Source organism: Phragmites australis, chromosome 4 (assembly GCF_958298935.1).
Source record: "Phragmites australis chromosome 4, lpPhrAust1.1, whole genome shotgun sequence".
Classification (NCBI taxonomy): domain Eukaryota; kingdom Viridiplantae; phylum Streptophyta; class Magnoliopsida; order Poales; family Poaceae; genus Phragmites; species Phragmites australis.
The window spans coordinates 22313644-22330755 of NC_084924.1; positions in this window are offsets into that span (position 1 = coordinate 22313644).

Here is a 17112-nt window from a genome sequence, read left to right on the forward strand (position 1 = left end):
TTCCATAGAGCCCACTAGGGCCCATTCTAAGTTAGGGTTTCTTCCCCCCCTCCCACGCCTCCTGGCTGCCTCCTATGTATAAATAGCACCAGCAGCCACCAGGAAGAAGGTTGGGTTTTGTTTAGATGCAAGATAGCTTCAGCTTCTTCCTTGTAAAAGCGTGTGTCGGCTAGACCACTTGTTTTACTCAATTTAGAACCCCGACTTCATGTATATCGATTTCATCCTTGGCAAGGTCTATGCATTGTTTGCTTGTCAACTTGTTGTTCGATTTGTTAGCAGGTTCAAGGTTGTTCGTGGCACGGTAAGAACAGCAACAAATCAGAGTCGGTGTAACTATCGCTAAGGCACAGCACCCCTATTGGTCGTTGTAGTCGGGCAGCACAACATCGAATCCACCCCAAATCGAGTTATCCCCTCTCACCGAAAGATCAGGACCAACCCCTGCCTTATCACCCTAAGCGGCTACACGGGCTTCGACGCCCTCTGGTCACTTTCGACTAGCCTCGGCGCTGCATCCCGAGTTACCCTTCGGTCTCCATCCGAAGGTTCGCCAGAGTCTTTGCCTATGCTAATCCCCGGTGCCGTAGGTCAACCTTCGGGCTCCGACCGAAGGCCCGCTAGAGTCTTCTCCTATGCCGACTGTTGGCACCGTGGATCGACCTTCAGCCTCTGACCGAAGGCCTGCCAGAGCCTTCGCCTGCACTTCCTGAAACACAACTGCAATATTCATTAATGCTCAACCACCGGCGGACTTTGACTCGCCATCCGAAGGGGTACAGGAGATCATCCCTCAACAATAAGGATCCTCCGGCACCTTAGTCTCCGTGCCAAAATCATCAAACCCCTCTGGTATCTTGAAGGCCTAGCCTCCATACTATAAGGCATCACATATCGAAACATTATTAAATGATATGTTCTTCCCTACTCACTCCTAACGCAACACAATACCCCTCGGATCTCACACCCCATGGCCGCTAACAGCCGTATAATGCTAAGGGATTGGGATAGAGGGGACAGTCGAAGCGTTGATATGATAACGAAGCGTCGATACGATAAATTATAAACGCCAAAAAACTAGCTAACACAAATGCAAGTTTATTCATACATAACATATAAAGAGTTTGTATTCAGCTAACCGCTGTACATTGAATCTATGGTTAGCAAAGTTGCAAGCCTATTGCACCTCCCTGAAGTACAACAGGAGGACGAGGGTGCTTGGCCGCCATGCCTCCTAAAAATACCGCGTGACCTGGAGTATTGACCCTGGTAACTACGCACAGGGGATCGACGTGTATCCCCTCCACGGAGGGAGCTGCTGGCTAAAACAAAGCCCCCTCAGCCTCGGGAAGACGAAGGATCCACTGGGAAGGGATACGAGTCGAAGGTCAAGAAATCCAGCTCTTCCCTCTACTCCTCTAGCGGGGACTGCGCAGCCTATACCTTCTCCACCTTCACCACAGCTAGAATATGATCAAGGATTTCCAAAAGCACCCTTCCGTCAGAATCCCGAGGCAGGACAAGGTGTCGAAAGAAGGGTGAGCCAGCAACCTCCCGGGCTGTTCGAGCTGCACACTAGTCGTCCTTTGCAACAAAATAGACATCCGGAGCAGACTCAAGGCGGCCCTCTGGCTCGATCTTGGCCAAGGCATTGGCGGCCACCTTCGGATCCACACGCCCTTCGGAATTGTGAGGCATAATGAAACAACTCGCTGTCAGATGGACGGAGTAGCCCCAGACGCTCCGGACGCACTCGATCCCTCCCTGGAGACACCATCCTAGATACGAGCAAGTTCCCCTCCAACTTCAAGCCGCCACACCTATATACATAGATTAGACTCCAAGTAGCCTCAAAGGAACTGACATTCCATAACAACACAGGCAAACAACAAGAAGACAAACATGGTTCTATTAGATAAGGAAAAGCCCAATTACATGAAGCAGAAGGGGGTAGTCAACATACTAAGACTTTGACCCTCTTCGAAAAAAAAGAAAGCACAAAATAGACAGCATATGATAGAGTTACACCTCCGGGGCATCCACCCACGAAGACCGCTCCCACGGAGCAACAACATGAAGCGAAAGGCCTTTAGAGGGCCATGGTGCGCCTGCAGGCTACGGATGAAGGACCAGACCTCCTGATGAAGAACCCGGGTGAAGACCCCCCGGGTGCCCGGAGTCACCTGACCTGCCATATAGCGTAGTGTCATGCTCCGACCATGCATCGCCCATAAGTTATGGCAAAAGTTCACCATAGCCGCACGAATCACCACCAGAGGTGCTTCTCGCTGAAAACCCTCAATCACCGAGTCCGGCACCTGCTACTCCAGTACCTCGAAGGGACTAACCCCGCTTGGTACAGCAGGGTCAGGTAGAGTGCCACAACCACGCGTGCGCTGGACCTCTCGTAGGTCTCCGCGGCTCTAACCATGACCTTTGCAGCAGACCAAGGCCATAAGAGCGGCATATCCGATGCCTCTGAGTTGGAGGGTAGTGGTGGACACTTGGCCCCAAGGCTGCTCATAGGATCGGAGGTGATCTGGGCAACGTCCGACACAAGAGCAGCTAACTGCTGGCCCTCCGAGCGCAGTGCCATCTCTGATGCCCAAGCCTCCTTCAGCTCTCGCCGCACCTCACCCACCGTAGCTCGAAGGGTCTCAACATCACCATTGGCCGACACACGGGCCGCGTTGACCACATCGGTGAACTCCCTCACCTTTTGGAGATCTTCAGCAGCCTTCTGTGCCTCAGCCTCCGCGCGCTTCGGCTTCAAAACCACCTCCTGCCGGAGACCCTCCTCACGCTCGCGGAACGCCATCTCCCCTTGAAGGTGACCCTCTGAAGACTCCACCTGCTTTCGGGCTCCGCCAAGGCCTGACGAAGGCCTTCATCCTTGTCACGAGCCACAGCCAAGGCCTGGCGCCCCCCATCTTCCAGAGCCCTCATCAAAATTTCTAGCTACGAGGCACAACAAAAGAAGAAAAAGGACCATATGAGCTACTCCGAACCTGACAACGGACTCAGCAAATCATGACTGAAACTACTAACTTGCAGGGCCGACACTACCAGACGCATCTCCACTTCCTCCAAAGGACGCTGGGCCAACGATCGCTCGACCTCTCCACTCCGGAGAAGGGAGGAGGTCGCAACAAAGTCCTTAATGCCTCCAGGTGCAGTGCGAAGCCGTCCAAAGTCAAGTCCCCCCGACGGAGGGCACAGTGCTACTCCCACTTCGTGATCACCTTCGTGATCTCCGCCGCACGCTCCAGCGGAAGGAAGCTCTCTGAAAGAAAAAGGAGGCTCACATCCGCAGGTTAAAAGACAGACAAACAAAGAGGACTCACCAGAGCTGATCGGGGGGGGGGGGGGCGGAGTGCACATTTAGCCACTCTTCTGCACCTTGCTCGAATGCGCAATCGCAGCCCATCTAAAGGGGTCGTATGTGCAACGTGGTGAATTCTTCCACGAGGTCACGCATGCTCATCTTCTCAGCCACCCTCCGAAGAAGGGCTAGTCGCAAAGAGAACTAGTCGTCTGTGACTCAGTGTCCGGCTCTGGGACATACTCGATATCCCGGTTTGTGGAGCGAAGGGGGGATGAGAAGCCTATGTCGTAGTAAAATCATCGCTGCAACCAGCCGGTATACCACCTACCATTAATAGCCTTCACTGGGAAGGCATTATGGTACTGCGGCCGTATCTGGAAGTTAACATTGCCAAAGCTTAGGGGCCTCTTCGTCCCATCGCCCTTGATCATCTTCGGCTAGCAGCTAGCAAAGTGGAGGGCCGCAAAGAAATCTACCCTCCCTTCATACCCCTCCACCCACATGGCCCACTCAAAGGTGGCCAGGCGAGCGATGATGTTGGCATGGAGCTATGGAAGCTCCACGTAGTAGTGGGGTCAAGCTCCTCATCATTGATGGCAGACACCCCCAACACGGTGGTCTGTTGGGGATGACTTCTGCTGGTGCGGTAGAGCTCCACCCTAGGCGGTAGCCCCATCTGCAACAGAGGAACCAACTCTACTTGAAGGCCCCCTGCCACGGCCGCAACGGTGGCTTCGTTCGCCGCTTGAGTTCCAACTCCGCCTACAGTGCTCAAGCTAGCCATACGGATCGCAGGAGGATGGCGAAAGGCGTAGGACGGCAAGGAAGAAAGAAGAACAGCAACCGATGGATTCACGCGCCAAGCAAGAACAACTGGAAGCAAAAGGCAGACGAGAACGAGGCGTAGGCAAAAAGGTTGCTCTGGGTAATCCATCTCCTTATAAAGATAAGGGAGAGATTACCTCCCATAGAAAAGTGGGCTCATGCCCTATCTTTTCGCCTACCAGGCCATGATCATGGGGGAGTGGAACCGCCTCCCACAACCCCCCAACCACAAGACGCCATGTGTCCCACCTCCGCCTGATAGGACGTAGTCAGGCCTTTCTTCACAAGGCACATTCAATTACCCTTATCACCAACGTCATCAAACGGACAGTCCAGATCAAGTGGATCTAATCCTCCAAGACAAGCCAAGCGATACTAGGGACCATGAGCCATCAACAGCAAAGCCAGGGACCGCTGGAGGCCCTGCTTTGAAAGAACCACGGTCCCAACCGCTCCGCTAGCCACCCTCACAAGGGGCTACTGTTGGGGGTTGTTGTTAAGGACCCCCGATGGCCCCATGGCTCAGCTGGCCTATGCCCATAGAGCCATGCCTCCCGAAGCCTCCATCTCCAGGAGCCATCCCTCCTGAAGCCTCCATCTCTTGGGGCCATACCTCCAACGGGGCCCCTATCTCTGGGGCTTTGGGAGGCTTCCCAAAGTCTACCGGGTGAGTCATAAAGCCTCAAGAAAGATCGACCAGAAGGAGAACATCGATCATCCTTTGCCTTCAAGGAAGTGACTGGCATTAAATACCTAGGTTAGTGGACGCCTTCCTGACACCCAAGTACAATAGAGGATATCCTGACACCCCTGATAGTACAACGCTAACCGTAATTGGCGACTGGCTCACCCCTCGGGGTGGAGGCACCACAATAGTTACTATAGTAGATATTTATCCTCTATATAAGGGAAAAAGTAGTTACCCATGATAAGGCTTAGTAATTTGGTCATGTCCTAGATATTTGTAAATCGTGATTACTTGTACATTAAGCTATGTACCACCCTATATATAGAGGGTCATGGTCATCTGCGGGAGAGGAGGTCACAAGGAGAACACTCAAGGGAAAACACAGGACACAAAGGCGCCCAAGCACTAAACCACACTGTGATACTCCCCCCAGACCGATCCATTTTTCTATTATCAATACCTTTATGGTGTTCCTTCCTCTCAAACTTTGTCTCCAAGCTTGAGTCTCCTCCTTATAAGAAACTCTCGCCGTACTTACTAGGGCAAGAGGATCTCTTACTCTAACAGCCACCAAGTTGCATCCACTACCTACACATCATGAGATAAGAAAACATGTACTTTCAACACCATTTAACTCCATCACAAGTTAGTCAAAATCAAATCCCTGAAGAAATAACACTTCTATAAAAAATCATGAATGCCGGATGATTCTATGTTCACTCCTCTTGAGCGCTGGACCATCCAACAACTCAATAGACCAGGCAACCTGAAATTCTTTCTGAAAGAAATAGTCTGGTGTGTATTCATGCCCATCGCCAAGCCATCTGGTGTATCCATTCTTGTCGAAACCCATTTTGCACTCTCTCTGGAAAAATTACTCCAGTGAAGCATCCCGCATACACATTTCCCAGCGTCAGACCATCCGGCGTATACAAGTCTACTAGAGCTAATTTGCAACCTCTCTGCAAGAAAAGCTCTGACGTTCACTGATGCCTAACGCCAGAACATCCGGCGTGTACTTCAAATTTTGCTTCTTTGTTGAAATGCTCTGGCGTGTACTACATATGAATGCTAGATCATCCGGCAAGTTTATTTCTTCAGCATCGGATCATCTAGCGTGTACAATTTTCCTGGACCTAGAGATAAACATGCTAATTTCATTTTCTCTACAACTTTGGTTAGTTATGATCATAATTGCAGTACATAACCATTAACAATTAAACCAAATCAACACCATTGTCAATCACTCATCACATATGAACCAAGACACCTTTCAACTTGGTTTCTCAATCTCCTCATTGATGAGTGCATTTACAACTTCACAAAGCACAAAGAATGGGTTTGAAGAAAACCAAAGAAGCTCATCCAAGTAACCAAGAACTCAAGAAAGAGCAAAAGAAGATGTCACTTGGTATAAGATCACAAAAGCCCAAAAATCGCAATGAAAAATCAAATGCTCCCCCTTTATGAATGCATAGGTTCATGTTAGCATATTTTCTCCCTTTTTCATTTATGCAGGATACTTTGTGTATAGCAAATTTTCTCCCTCTTTGGCAATGCAAACATCAAGGACAGAAGCACCATGTAAATGCATGAACATGCAATCCTAATAAGCTTTCACAAGTATACTACGAAGTATTTGCAAAAGGTAGAAACTTCATAGGGTTATGAAGAGTGGAATGAGGAGCTCCTAATTGCCCAAATGCTCGAAAAGATACAGTTACACAAGAAGATGAAGCTACACAAGCTAAACTGAAGAATTGTTGGCTCATTTAGGTTCACATAGCCAAATCATGTTAACTGAGATCACCACATAAGCATCCACTCGTGTCGAGGCAATAGAAGCATTAAGAACTAGCCAACTTCAATCTCAAACTAGTCAAACAAGCATTCAAGACAGAAGGATTTGCAAGCGCTCACATATGAAACCAAGGCTTAGTTAGATCAAGTGATTAAAATAGAGTTGATCATTTTGGCACATTTGTCATTATTATTCTTTTTATCCTCAAGTTGCTTGTTATACAAGCGAAGTTTCGTGCGACTAGGTGGCAAGCACCTCAAGGATTCAAGATAACCGTATTGGATCTCATTTGAGTACAAGAAACTTGATTGCTTAAGATTATTCAAATTGCACAAATTATCAAGTTTCACTTAGAACAAGTCAAGTTGTGGCTTTGTGACACAACGGACATATGTTCCCCCCAAAGTTCTATCATGAGCTAAACATTTGACAAAGACTAAAAACCTGCAATATGCCCAATCCACTATCTTGAAACAAGAAGTCTAGAGCAAGATATTCAACAAACTATACTTAACACAAGCATTGACTAAGCCAAAGCAATTACGAATATGGTGATAAAGAATGTAGCATTTCATAGTCTACATGATTTATAAAATTGCCAAATTTCATCTTAGGAAAGCTAGTTTCCTTGAAATATTTGATGCCAAAGTGTAACACCCTGGTTTTTATAATTCCCTAAAATTTTCTTAGAATTTCTTAGGGTTTAACTAAATAGAATTTAATTAGGATTTATAACCTATTTTCTAAAATAAATTTAATTTTAATATAGGTTATATCTTGGTGAAAGGCATTCATGCTGAGAATAGATGCATTAGGTTTTTTATTATGTGAAAATGATTTTTTAAAACTTCTAGGCACTTCGTTCGAATTTCAAAAAAGTTTGAAAAATACTTTTATAATAGAAAATATCTTTTCTCCTCCCTTGGGCCTAATTCCCCTTCCCTCTTCTCTTTTTCTCCTTTTCTTTCCAGCGGCCCACCTTCCTTTTCTCCCTAAGTCGAGCCCACGCTCCCTCTCCTGCTTGAGCCAGCCGAAGGCCATGCCCCTTTCGGCCTCCTTCTTGCCTCCCTCTGTTGGCGCCCTACCAAACCCTGCCTCCCTTCTCCCTCTGGTGTGCGGGTCCCATGTCGTCTTCTATTCGTGTCCGATCTGGACTTTGTGTCGCCTCACTCGGATATAAACACCGCCAGTTTTTTGAGCCTAAATACCAACAACTAGGGCCTTATTCGAACTCCCGCATGATTCCTTGTCTATATATGTTCAGACCCTCCCTCCTTTTGATCCGTTTTTGCCAAACCCTATCCCACTACTGCCCATCTCCATAGCCGCTCAATTGAGCTTGCAGCCGGCCGAATTCGCTACTTTTTTCCATCGCCGACCTAGTGCAAGCTTCATCGCCGGCAACTAAGCGTGCCAGTGCTCTCACCTTTGTGTCTTGGTCACTGGAGATCCTTCCCCAACGCGTCCCATGCGCCACCGCCTCCTCCATCATCGTTGACTGACTTCCTGAGCTACACCGCCCAAGGTATGCCTTCAAATTGGTTTGTCGTGCCCCCTACTTCCTTTTCTGCTACTTTCTGTCAGCTGTAGCCCGCCGTAGTGCCATCGCAGTGAAGATCCGATGAGTCCGCCATCTCTTTTCCTCTCTCGCTGCCGTGCTCAATCTCCCTCGCCGTCTTGATCTTCACAGCTACCGGCTAATGTCTCCCCCATCTCCTAGCCATCTGATCCAAATAGAACGACCGAGATTTGTTCAATTTTGTATTCCTTCGTCAGCCAATCATATGAAGCCACATGGCTACATAATCTCAGTAGCAAAGTTGCCTAGTTAGCCTTCCACGTCAATGCCCAATCAGCCACCACGTCAGCAGAGCCTTTATCAAGTCAGCTTTCTAACTTATTTTAATTTGGGAAAAAGTGGCAATTATGCCAATAAGCCCCTGGATGTTCTGTATTTAACTAAAAGCTCCAGTCTTTTTATAGTTTAGTCCCTAAACTTTATCATATTTACAAATAGGTCCCTCTATTTTTACAAAAGGGCCCTAGTCCTCTCTGTTTTATTCAAAACAAGTCCTTTTCTTTTACAAATTTAACCCTAAACTTTTTTTAATGTAATTTCTCGTTTGAGCTCCGATTTAGACGATTTTTGTGCTCTCATGTTCGTAGCAGCGTGTACTATCTTTTAGTACCTTTTTCGTAGATGTTACCAAATGTTTAGTGTTCTGTTCTTAGTTACTTTTTTTGTGCCTTTCTAGTGGGTTTTGAGAGCAGACGAGGAGTAGTTCGAGAATCTCCAGGACGAAGTCTTTGAAGAGTTCGTGCAGCAAGTTGGAAGAGGCAAGTGTCCTTGAACATTCTAATCCTAGCTTTTCAAAACATTTAAAGATTTGAAGAAAAGACTAACATCTGTGCCAGTATTAGTCATGCCAGATACACAAAAGCCGTTCTCCATCTATTGTGACGCCTCTCGTCAAGGATTAGGATATATTCTTATGCAAGATTCCATGTTGTAGCATATGCATCAAGGCAATTGAGGAACATTACCCTACCCATGATTTCGAGTTAGCTGTTGTGGTATATACACTCAAGATACAGAGACACTTTATGATTGAAAAAAGGTGTGAGATATATTTGAATCATAAGAGTTTGAAGTATATCTTTACTCAGTGCGATCTCAGTCTTAGGCAGAGAAGAAGTTAGAGCTTATCAAGGATTATGACTTAGGAATTAATTATCATCCCGGAAAGACTAATGTAGTTGCTAATGCTTTAGGAAGAAAGACTCATGTCAAAGTGATGACCGTGCAAAACAGATGATGCGAGTTATGCAAAGAGTTTGAGAGACTCAATCTCGGATTGTTAAACGACACAGAAGCCATGGTAATTGAAGTTGATTTGACATTGGACATGAAATTCATAAAGGACAACTCGAGGATGAGAAGATTATGGAAATCAAGCAATGTTTTAAGGAGGGTAAAGCCCCAGGTTTTACTGAGGGTGAGAATGAAATGATATAGTTTTAGAAGTATAATTGCGTCCTTGACATCAAACCTATCAAGGAAACTATACTTCGAGAAGTGCATGAGTCTACGTATTATATTCATCCAGGAAGCACCAAGATGTATCAAAATCTTAAAGATCAGTATTGGTGGTATGGTATGAAGAGAGAGATTAAAGAGTATGTAGCATTATGTGATATATGTCACAGAGACCAAGCTGAACATCAGAAACCCGCTAGACTGCTTCAACCTTTGAAGATACCAGAATGGAAATGGGAAGAAATTAGTATGGATTTTATCATTGGATTACCCCGAACTCAATCTGGATATGATTCTATTTAGGTTATAGTGAATTTTCTATTTAGGTTATAGTGAATTGTTTAACGAAAGTGGCTCATTTTATTCTAGTGAAGACCACATACATAGGACCTAAACTTGATGAGTTCTACATTGCCCGAATTGTATGTTTGCATAGAGTACCCAAGAGGATAGTGTCTGATAGAGGAAGCTACATGAGTCATTGGATATCAAGTTAAACTTTAGTTGGGCATATCATCTGCAGACCGATGGTAAAACCAATATGGTAAATCAAATTCTCAAAGATGTGTTGAGAGAATGTGCCTTGAAAAACAAGACTAGTCAGGATAAAAATCTTCCCTATGTAGAGTTCTCCTACAATAATAGTTATCAGGCTAATTTGAAGATGTCTCTGTTTGAAGCTTTGTATGGAAGAAAATGTAGGATACTATTGTACAGGAATGAGGCTGGCTAAAGTCAAGTGTTTGGCCTAGAAATTATGAGAAAAGCAGAAAGGCAAGTACAACAAATCAAGGAAAATTTAAGAACAACTCAAACATGACAGAAGAGTTAGACTGATCATCAACGTCATGAGTTGACTTTTGAAGTAGGTGATTTCATATATCTACGAGTCTCACTGATCAGAGGTTTCTATAGATTTAAAGTCCAAGGAAAACTTGAACCTAGGTTTATAGGACCTTTTAAGGTGTTAGAAAAATATGGAGAAGTAGCATATCAATTGGAACTACCGCCTCGGCTAGCAGATGTTCATGATGTTTTCCATGTATCATAGTTGAAGAAATGTCTATGAGTTCCCGAGGAGAAGATACCCCTAGAGGACATAGAAGTTGAGGAGTATCTCACCTAAATGGAGTATCCTATCAAGATTCTAGAGATGTCAGAGCAAATTACCAGGAACTAAAGAATCTGTATGTGCAAGGTGCAGTAGAGACATCATTCCGAAGAAGAAGCGACATGGGAAAGAGAATCTGATTTGAAAGTCGAGTTTTCGTAGCTCTTTACCGATCCTTCCGAATCTCGAGGGCAAGATTCATTCTAAGGGGGATAGGTTTGTAACACCCTGGTTTTTATAATTCCCTAAAATTTTCTTGGAATTTAATTAGGGTTTAACTGGATAGAAAAGGTTAAAACCTATTTTCTAATATAAATATAACTTTAATATAGGTTCTATCTTGGTTGAATGCATTCATGTTGTGAATAGATGCATTAGGGTTTTTATTGTGTGAAAAATGAATTTTTAAAACTTTGAGGTGCGTCGTTCGAATTTTGAAAAGTTTGAAAAATGCTTTTATAAAAGAAAACTTCTTTTCTCCGCCCTTGGGCCTAATTCCCCTTCCCTCGTCTCTTTTTCTCCTTTTCTTTTTCTGTGTCCCACCTTCCTTTTCTCTCTAGGCCGAGCCCGTGCTCCCTCTCTCTCCTTCCTTGCCACCCTGCTTGGTCCGGCCGAAGGCAAGGTCACTTTCGGCCTCCACCCCGCCTCCTTCTATTGGTGCCTACCAAACCCCACCTCCCTTCTCCCTCTGACACGCGAGTCTCGTGTCATCTTCCGCCTCGCGCCCAAGCTAGACTCCACGTCTCCTGATTCAGATATGAACGCCGCTGCTTTTCTGAGCCAGAATCCCAACAACCCCCAGCCTTATTCGAACTCCCACACGTGATTCCCCATCTTATCAGTCTGGACCCTCCCTACTTTTGATCCATTTTGGCCACACCCTAGCCTGTTGCCGCCCATCTCCATAGCTACTCGGTTGAGCTCACCACCATTCGAATCAACTGCATTTTTCTATCGCTGACTCACATGTGAGCTTTTCCACCTCCAGCTGAGTGCGCTGGTGCTCTCACCTTTGTTTCTCATGCACCAAAGCTCCTTCCCTGACGTGTCTAGTATGCTGCCAACTCCTCCATCACTGTCGACCGAGGTATGCCTCCAAATGGGTTCACTGTGCCCCGTCCTTCCTTTTTCGCGACTCACCGTCGACCGTAGCTCGCCGTAGCACCATCCCGGCGAAGATCCGACAAGTCCGTTCTTGGTTTTCCTCTCCCCCCACCATCTCGATCTCCACTACAAGCCGGCTAATGCGTCCCCCATCTCCTAGCCATCCGATCCAAATAGAATGGTTGAGATTAGATCGGTTTTGTACCCTTTCATCGGTGAATCATATGACGCCATGTGGCTACATATTCCCAGTCAGCCGAGTTGCCTAGTTAGCCTTCCACGTCAACACCCAATCAGTTGTTACGTCAGCAGAGCCTTTATCCAGTCAGCTTTCCAAATTATTTTAATTCAGGAAAAGTGGTAATTATGCAAATAAGCCACTAAACTTTCTGCATTTAACTAAACACCCTTATCTTTTTTATAGTTTAGTCCCTAAACTTTCTCATATTTATAAATAGCTTCCTTTGTTTTTTCAAAAGGGCCCATTCCTCTATGTTTTATTCAAAATGAGTCCTTTTCTTTTACAGGTTTAACCCTAAACTTATTTTTAGCGTAACTTTCTCGTTTGAGCTCCGATTTAGACGATTTTTGTGCTCTCGTGTTCGTAGCAGCGTGTATTATCTTTTAATACCTTTTTCATAGATGTTACCTATTGTTTGGTATACTGTTCTTAGTTACTTTTTTGTGTGCTTTTTTGGTGGGTTTTAAGAGCAGACAATGAGTAGTTCGAGAATCTCTAGGACCAAGTCTTTGAAGAGTCTGAGCAGTAAGTTGGAAGAGGCAAGTGTTCTTGAACATTCTAATCCTGGCTTTTCAAATGTGTTCTTTATTTAAACATGCATGCTATTAATTCTGCATCCCATTTACTTATAGTACCCGTTTCCCTACATTCCTTGTCGCCTAATTGTCAGTAGTCGTTATGTTTGGTAGAATATGCTTAGCTTTGCACAAGGGTATGGATGGGTAGTCAATTAAACATGACTAATGAGCTGGGAATGTTTGTAATGGTATAGCAACATGGAACCCTGGGTCTTGATCAAAGAGGTGCTAGTGACGGTGGTTACAGTTATGTTGTTGGTTTGGCAAATGCTTAAGTGACCTAAGCAAGGACCAGTTCATGGAGCGACAACTCAAGAATTATCGTACCAACCATGAGACCTGGTATGGGATAGGCTTGGCCTATTAATTAGTGGATTCCAGTGTTGTGCGTGCAAAACTATAAGAATGGATGTGTGGGGACGGCTAAGACCAGAACCATTTGGTTAGTGGTGTGGGATGCTAGTACAAGAGAAGGGTGAAATCTTGCTAGAGTTACAAGGCGCAAAAGGGGGCGTTTAGGTGGTCTGCAAACCACTTTGACAACGGTGAAACCTAGCAGGCATGTACATACTAGATGAAACTTTGTAACGGCCTTGTAGTGATTTTCCGGGCGACGCACCATGGGCATGTGTTAAGTGTTTCGCAGACACGGCAACAAGGAAAACACAACTCAAGTGGAAAGCTGGACAACCTCTGTTGATTGTAAAATCTGATATATCAGCCATGCTCACAGTCATGAGAGACTTGGATCTTCACATGATTAGTTGGATGGGTTTGATTTTGATTAGTTTTTTTGGTTGGATGTTTCTTTGTTACCTATCATGGGTATGAAGTCGGATGGTTTGGGACCTGAAGTGGTTTTAGGTGGTTGGGAAACATATGGAGATGTTTTTAGGAATTGGAAGTTTAGTGATGAATCACATAGATAATATGATGCTTTTATAAATCTACAATAGCCGAGTTGGAATTTATGCTAATTCAGCATGTTACAACCTGTTGTTTTATTCAGGCTTTCATGTCATTTACTTTCCAAACTTTCAGAGTACGATATGTACTCACACTTACTATCTCTATCTAAATATACATCAAATGCTGCTCAGACAATGTAGGAGAACCAAACTACTACATCGATGAACATGAATAATGCTAGGCTGGTGGACCCCTGGTCAATTGCTGTGGAAGATGGGAGCTTAGTTGTGTTTTGCTAGTGTGTTTTAGTTAAAGACTTTGACATTTTTCTATCTTGTTTAAGTTGAACGTTGTAATAATAGCACTGATGAAGTCTGCATGTATGAAACATGATCCTGGCATACATGTGTTTACATATTGTTATATCCCTTTATAAAATCGGATGTGACACAAAGTATCAATAGGAGCCTAAGATTAAAAGTTTGCTCCGCACAACTACTCAACTTAGTCCAAATTCAAATCTAGCAACAGAAATTGCTAAAGACATACAAGTCAATGCTCAACTACTATGATTATCTTATAAGATGAGATGAAATATAATGCAAATCCAACAAATGTAAGATAGAGTATGTACAACTACAAATCCCCTTCACACAATGCCATAGGGATAGCAAACTCCAAGCTCTCCCCTCAAATAGGAAAATCTTGTTGTATCTAGAGGATTGGCAAAGATGTCGGTAAGCTTGTATTGGGTATCTATATATTTCAAGTTAATATCTTCATTCTCATTGTGATCTCGCAAGAATTGAAATCTCATATCTTTATGTTTAGTTCTATAGTGTTGGACTGGATTATTGGCTAAGTTGATGGCACTGGTGTTGTCACATAAAAGTGGTACACTTTTGAAGTCTAATGCAAAATCCCTCAAGGTAGCAACCATCCACAAAATTTGAGAACAACAGCTAACGGTAGCAACATATTCAGGTTCAATAGTTGACTGTGCGAAACTAGATTGTTTGCGAGAAGACCAACACATAAGAGAGTACCCAAGAAATGACAAGTACCGGAGGTACTTTTTCTTGCAATTCTACAACCAGCAAAATCGGCATCCGAAAAACCATGAAAAGAGAGAGACAGAAGACGTAGAAAACCAAAGATCATACTCAAGGGTGTGTTTTAGATACCTCAATATGTGCTTGACCGCTTGGTGGTGAGATGTCCTTGGTGATGCTTGGAAGTGAGCACACAAGCAGACGGTGAAGTGGATGTCAGGTCTTGTCATCGTTAGGTACAGGAAGGAGCCAATCATGCTCCTATACTCGCACTAGTCAACCTCCTTGCCATCTTCATCCAGATTAAGCATAGTCGAGGTAGTCATCAATGTCGCCAGGAGCTTTGCGTCATTCAGGTCAAACTTCTTTAGCAAGTCCTTAGTCTGCTTCTTCTGGTGGACGAATGTACCTTTCTTGCATTACTTTATTTGCAGTCCAAGGAAGAAGTTGAGCTCACCCATCATCGACATCTCAAATTCTCTGCTCATAGTTTTTGCAAACTTGGCCACAACATCATGTCATGAGCCACCAAAAATGATATCTGAACAAGTAGAAAGTCATTGCCATGCCTAAATGTGTTTAATCAACCGACCCTATCACATACCCATGCTCTAGCAAGAAGGATTTAAGCCTCTCATATCAAGCCCTAGGTGCCTTCTTAAGCCCATACATAGTTTTCTGAAGCTTGTATACTCTATGTGGATATTTGGGGTGCGCAAAACCGGGGGGTTGCTTGACATGGACCTCTTCCTCTATGAACCTATTTAGGAATGCTCTTTTGACATCCATTTGGTACAACTTGAAACCTTGGGATGCCAAAAATGCAAGGAGGATCATAATGGCTTCTAGTCTACCTACCGGTGCAAAGGTGTCTCCAAAGTTTATCCCCTCTATTTGAGTGAAACCTTGAGCCACAACTCTAGTCTTGTTTCTAACTACAGACCCATCCTCCCCCTGTTTGTTTTCGAAGACCCATTTGGTTCCTATGGTATGAACATTTGGGGGTAGCTCTACAAGGACCCAAACTTGTTTTGTATCAAATTTTTCTAGTTCTTCATGCATGGCATTGACCCAATTTGAATTAGAAAGAGTGTGTCCAACATCACGGGGCTCAAAAAAAGCAACGAATGCAGAATTAGTAAAATAAGCATGATGATTAGATTTGGATCTTGTAACCCTCTCACTAATGTCATCGATCATCTATTGAGGATGATGTATCCGCTGAATGCGCCGAGGATGCTCGCGTTGTGAGACCGCCTCCCCGTCAAATGTAGCTAGTGTAAGCTCGAAAGTAGTTAAAGTGGAAGTAGAGGCTGCAGGACTCTCTACTGTTGTAGAAGAAGCAGGAGCCAGGTCGAGAGCTGGTGGGATGGAAGGAAGTAGTGGATCATTCTTATAATCACTAAGAGCTGGAAGGTCACCATCTATGAAGATGCTTTCGCCAATCTCTTTGTCATCTACATGCTCAAAGTCAGAACTAGCATACGGGGTTGATTAATCAAAAGTCACACCATAGGATTCCATGATTATATTAGTGACAAGATTATAAATCCTGTAAGAATTACCATGAATAGAATACCCCAAGAAAACCCTATCGGAAGAGTGCGACTTAAACCTGTCAAGATTGCCACGCTTTAGGATAAAGCACAGATAGCCAAAAACACTCCAATGAGAAACCTTCAGTTTCCTCCCAAAGCGCAACTCATAAGAAGTCAAATTCAAGATTGAGCACAAGAAAATCTAATTGGAGATATAGCATGCGATGCTAATAGCCTCAGCCCAAAACTTTCTAAGAGTCCAATGCTCATCGAGCATCGTCCTAGCAATGTCCACCAAATTGTGATTCTTCCTTTCAACCACACCATTATGCTAAGGAATGCGTGGGGCAAAAAAATTAATTCTCAATACCATATTTAAGGAAGAAAGCATCAAAGAGATAGTTCATAAACTCGGTGTCACTATCACTATGAATTGCTTTCAATGCACAAGGGAGTCTGTCATACTCGGTTTTAACAAATAAAACCAAGTACGGCTTATATGTGCCCAGAAAGTTTAACACACATAAGGACATCATAGATGAAATAAAAAAACAATACTTTAACTTACAACCGTTTACTTCTTACAAAAAGACTTCACCTAAACAACTTTAATAATTAAACGACAGCATCAGCGACCAGGCACTCCACAGGCACTGACCAAAAAACACGCTCCTAGAACACCAAGTCGTCATCTTTGAAATCTTTAAAGTCTTTCACTAAGCAACATAGGTATTGTGGAAGATAGCAAGGGTGAGCACATGGAGTACTCAGAAAGTGTGGGAAAATAATGATACGTAGGCTTACAACAAGAATGAGCTAATACATGGTATATTTGCGTAAATGCAAGTAATGAAAAGATATTTGGACTTAAAAGAATTAAACAATTATTAAGTGATTATAACC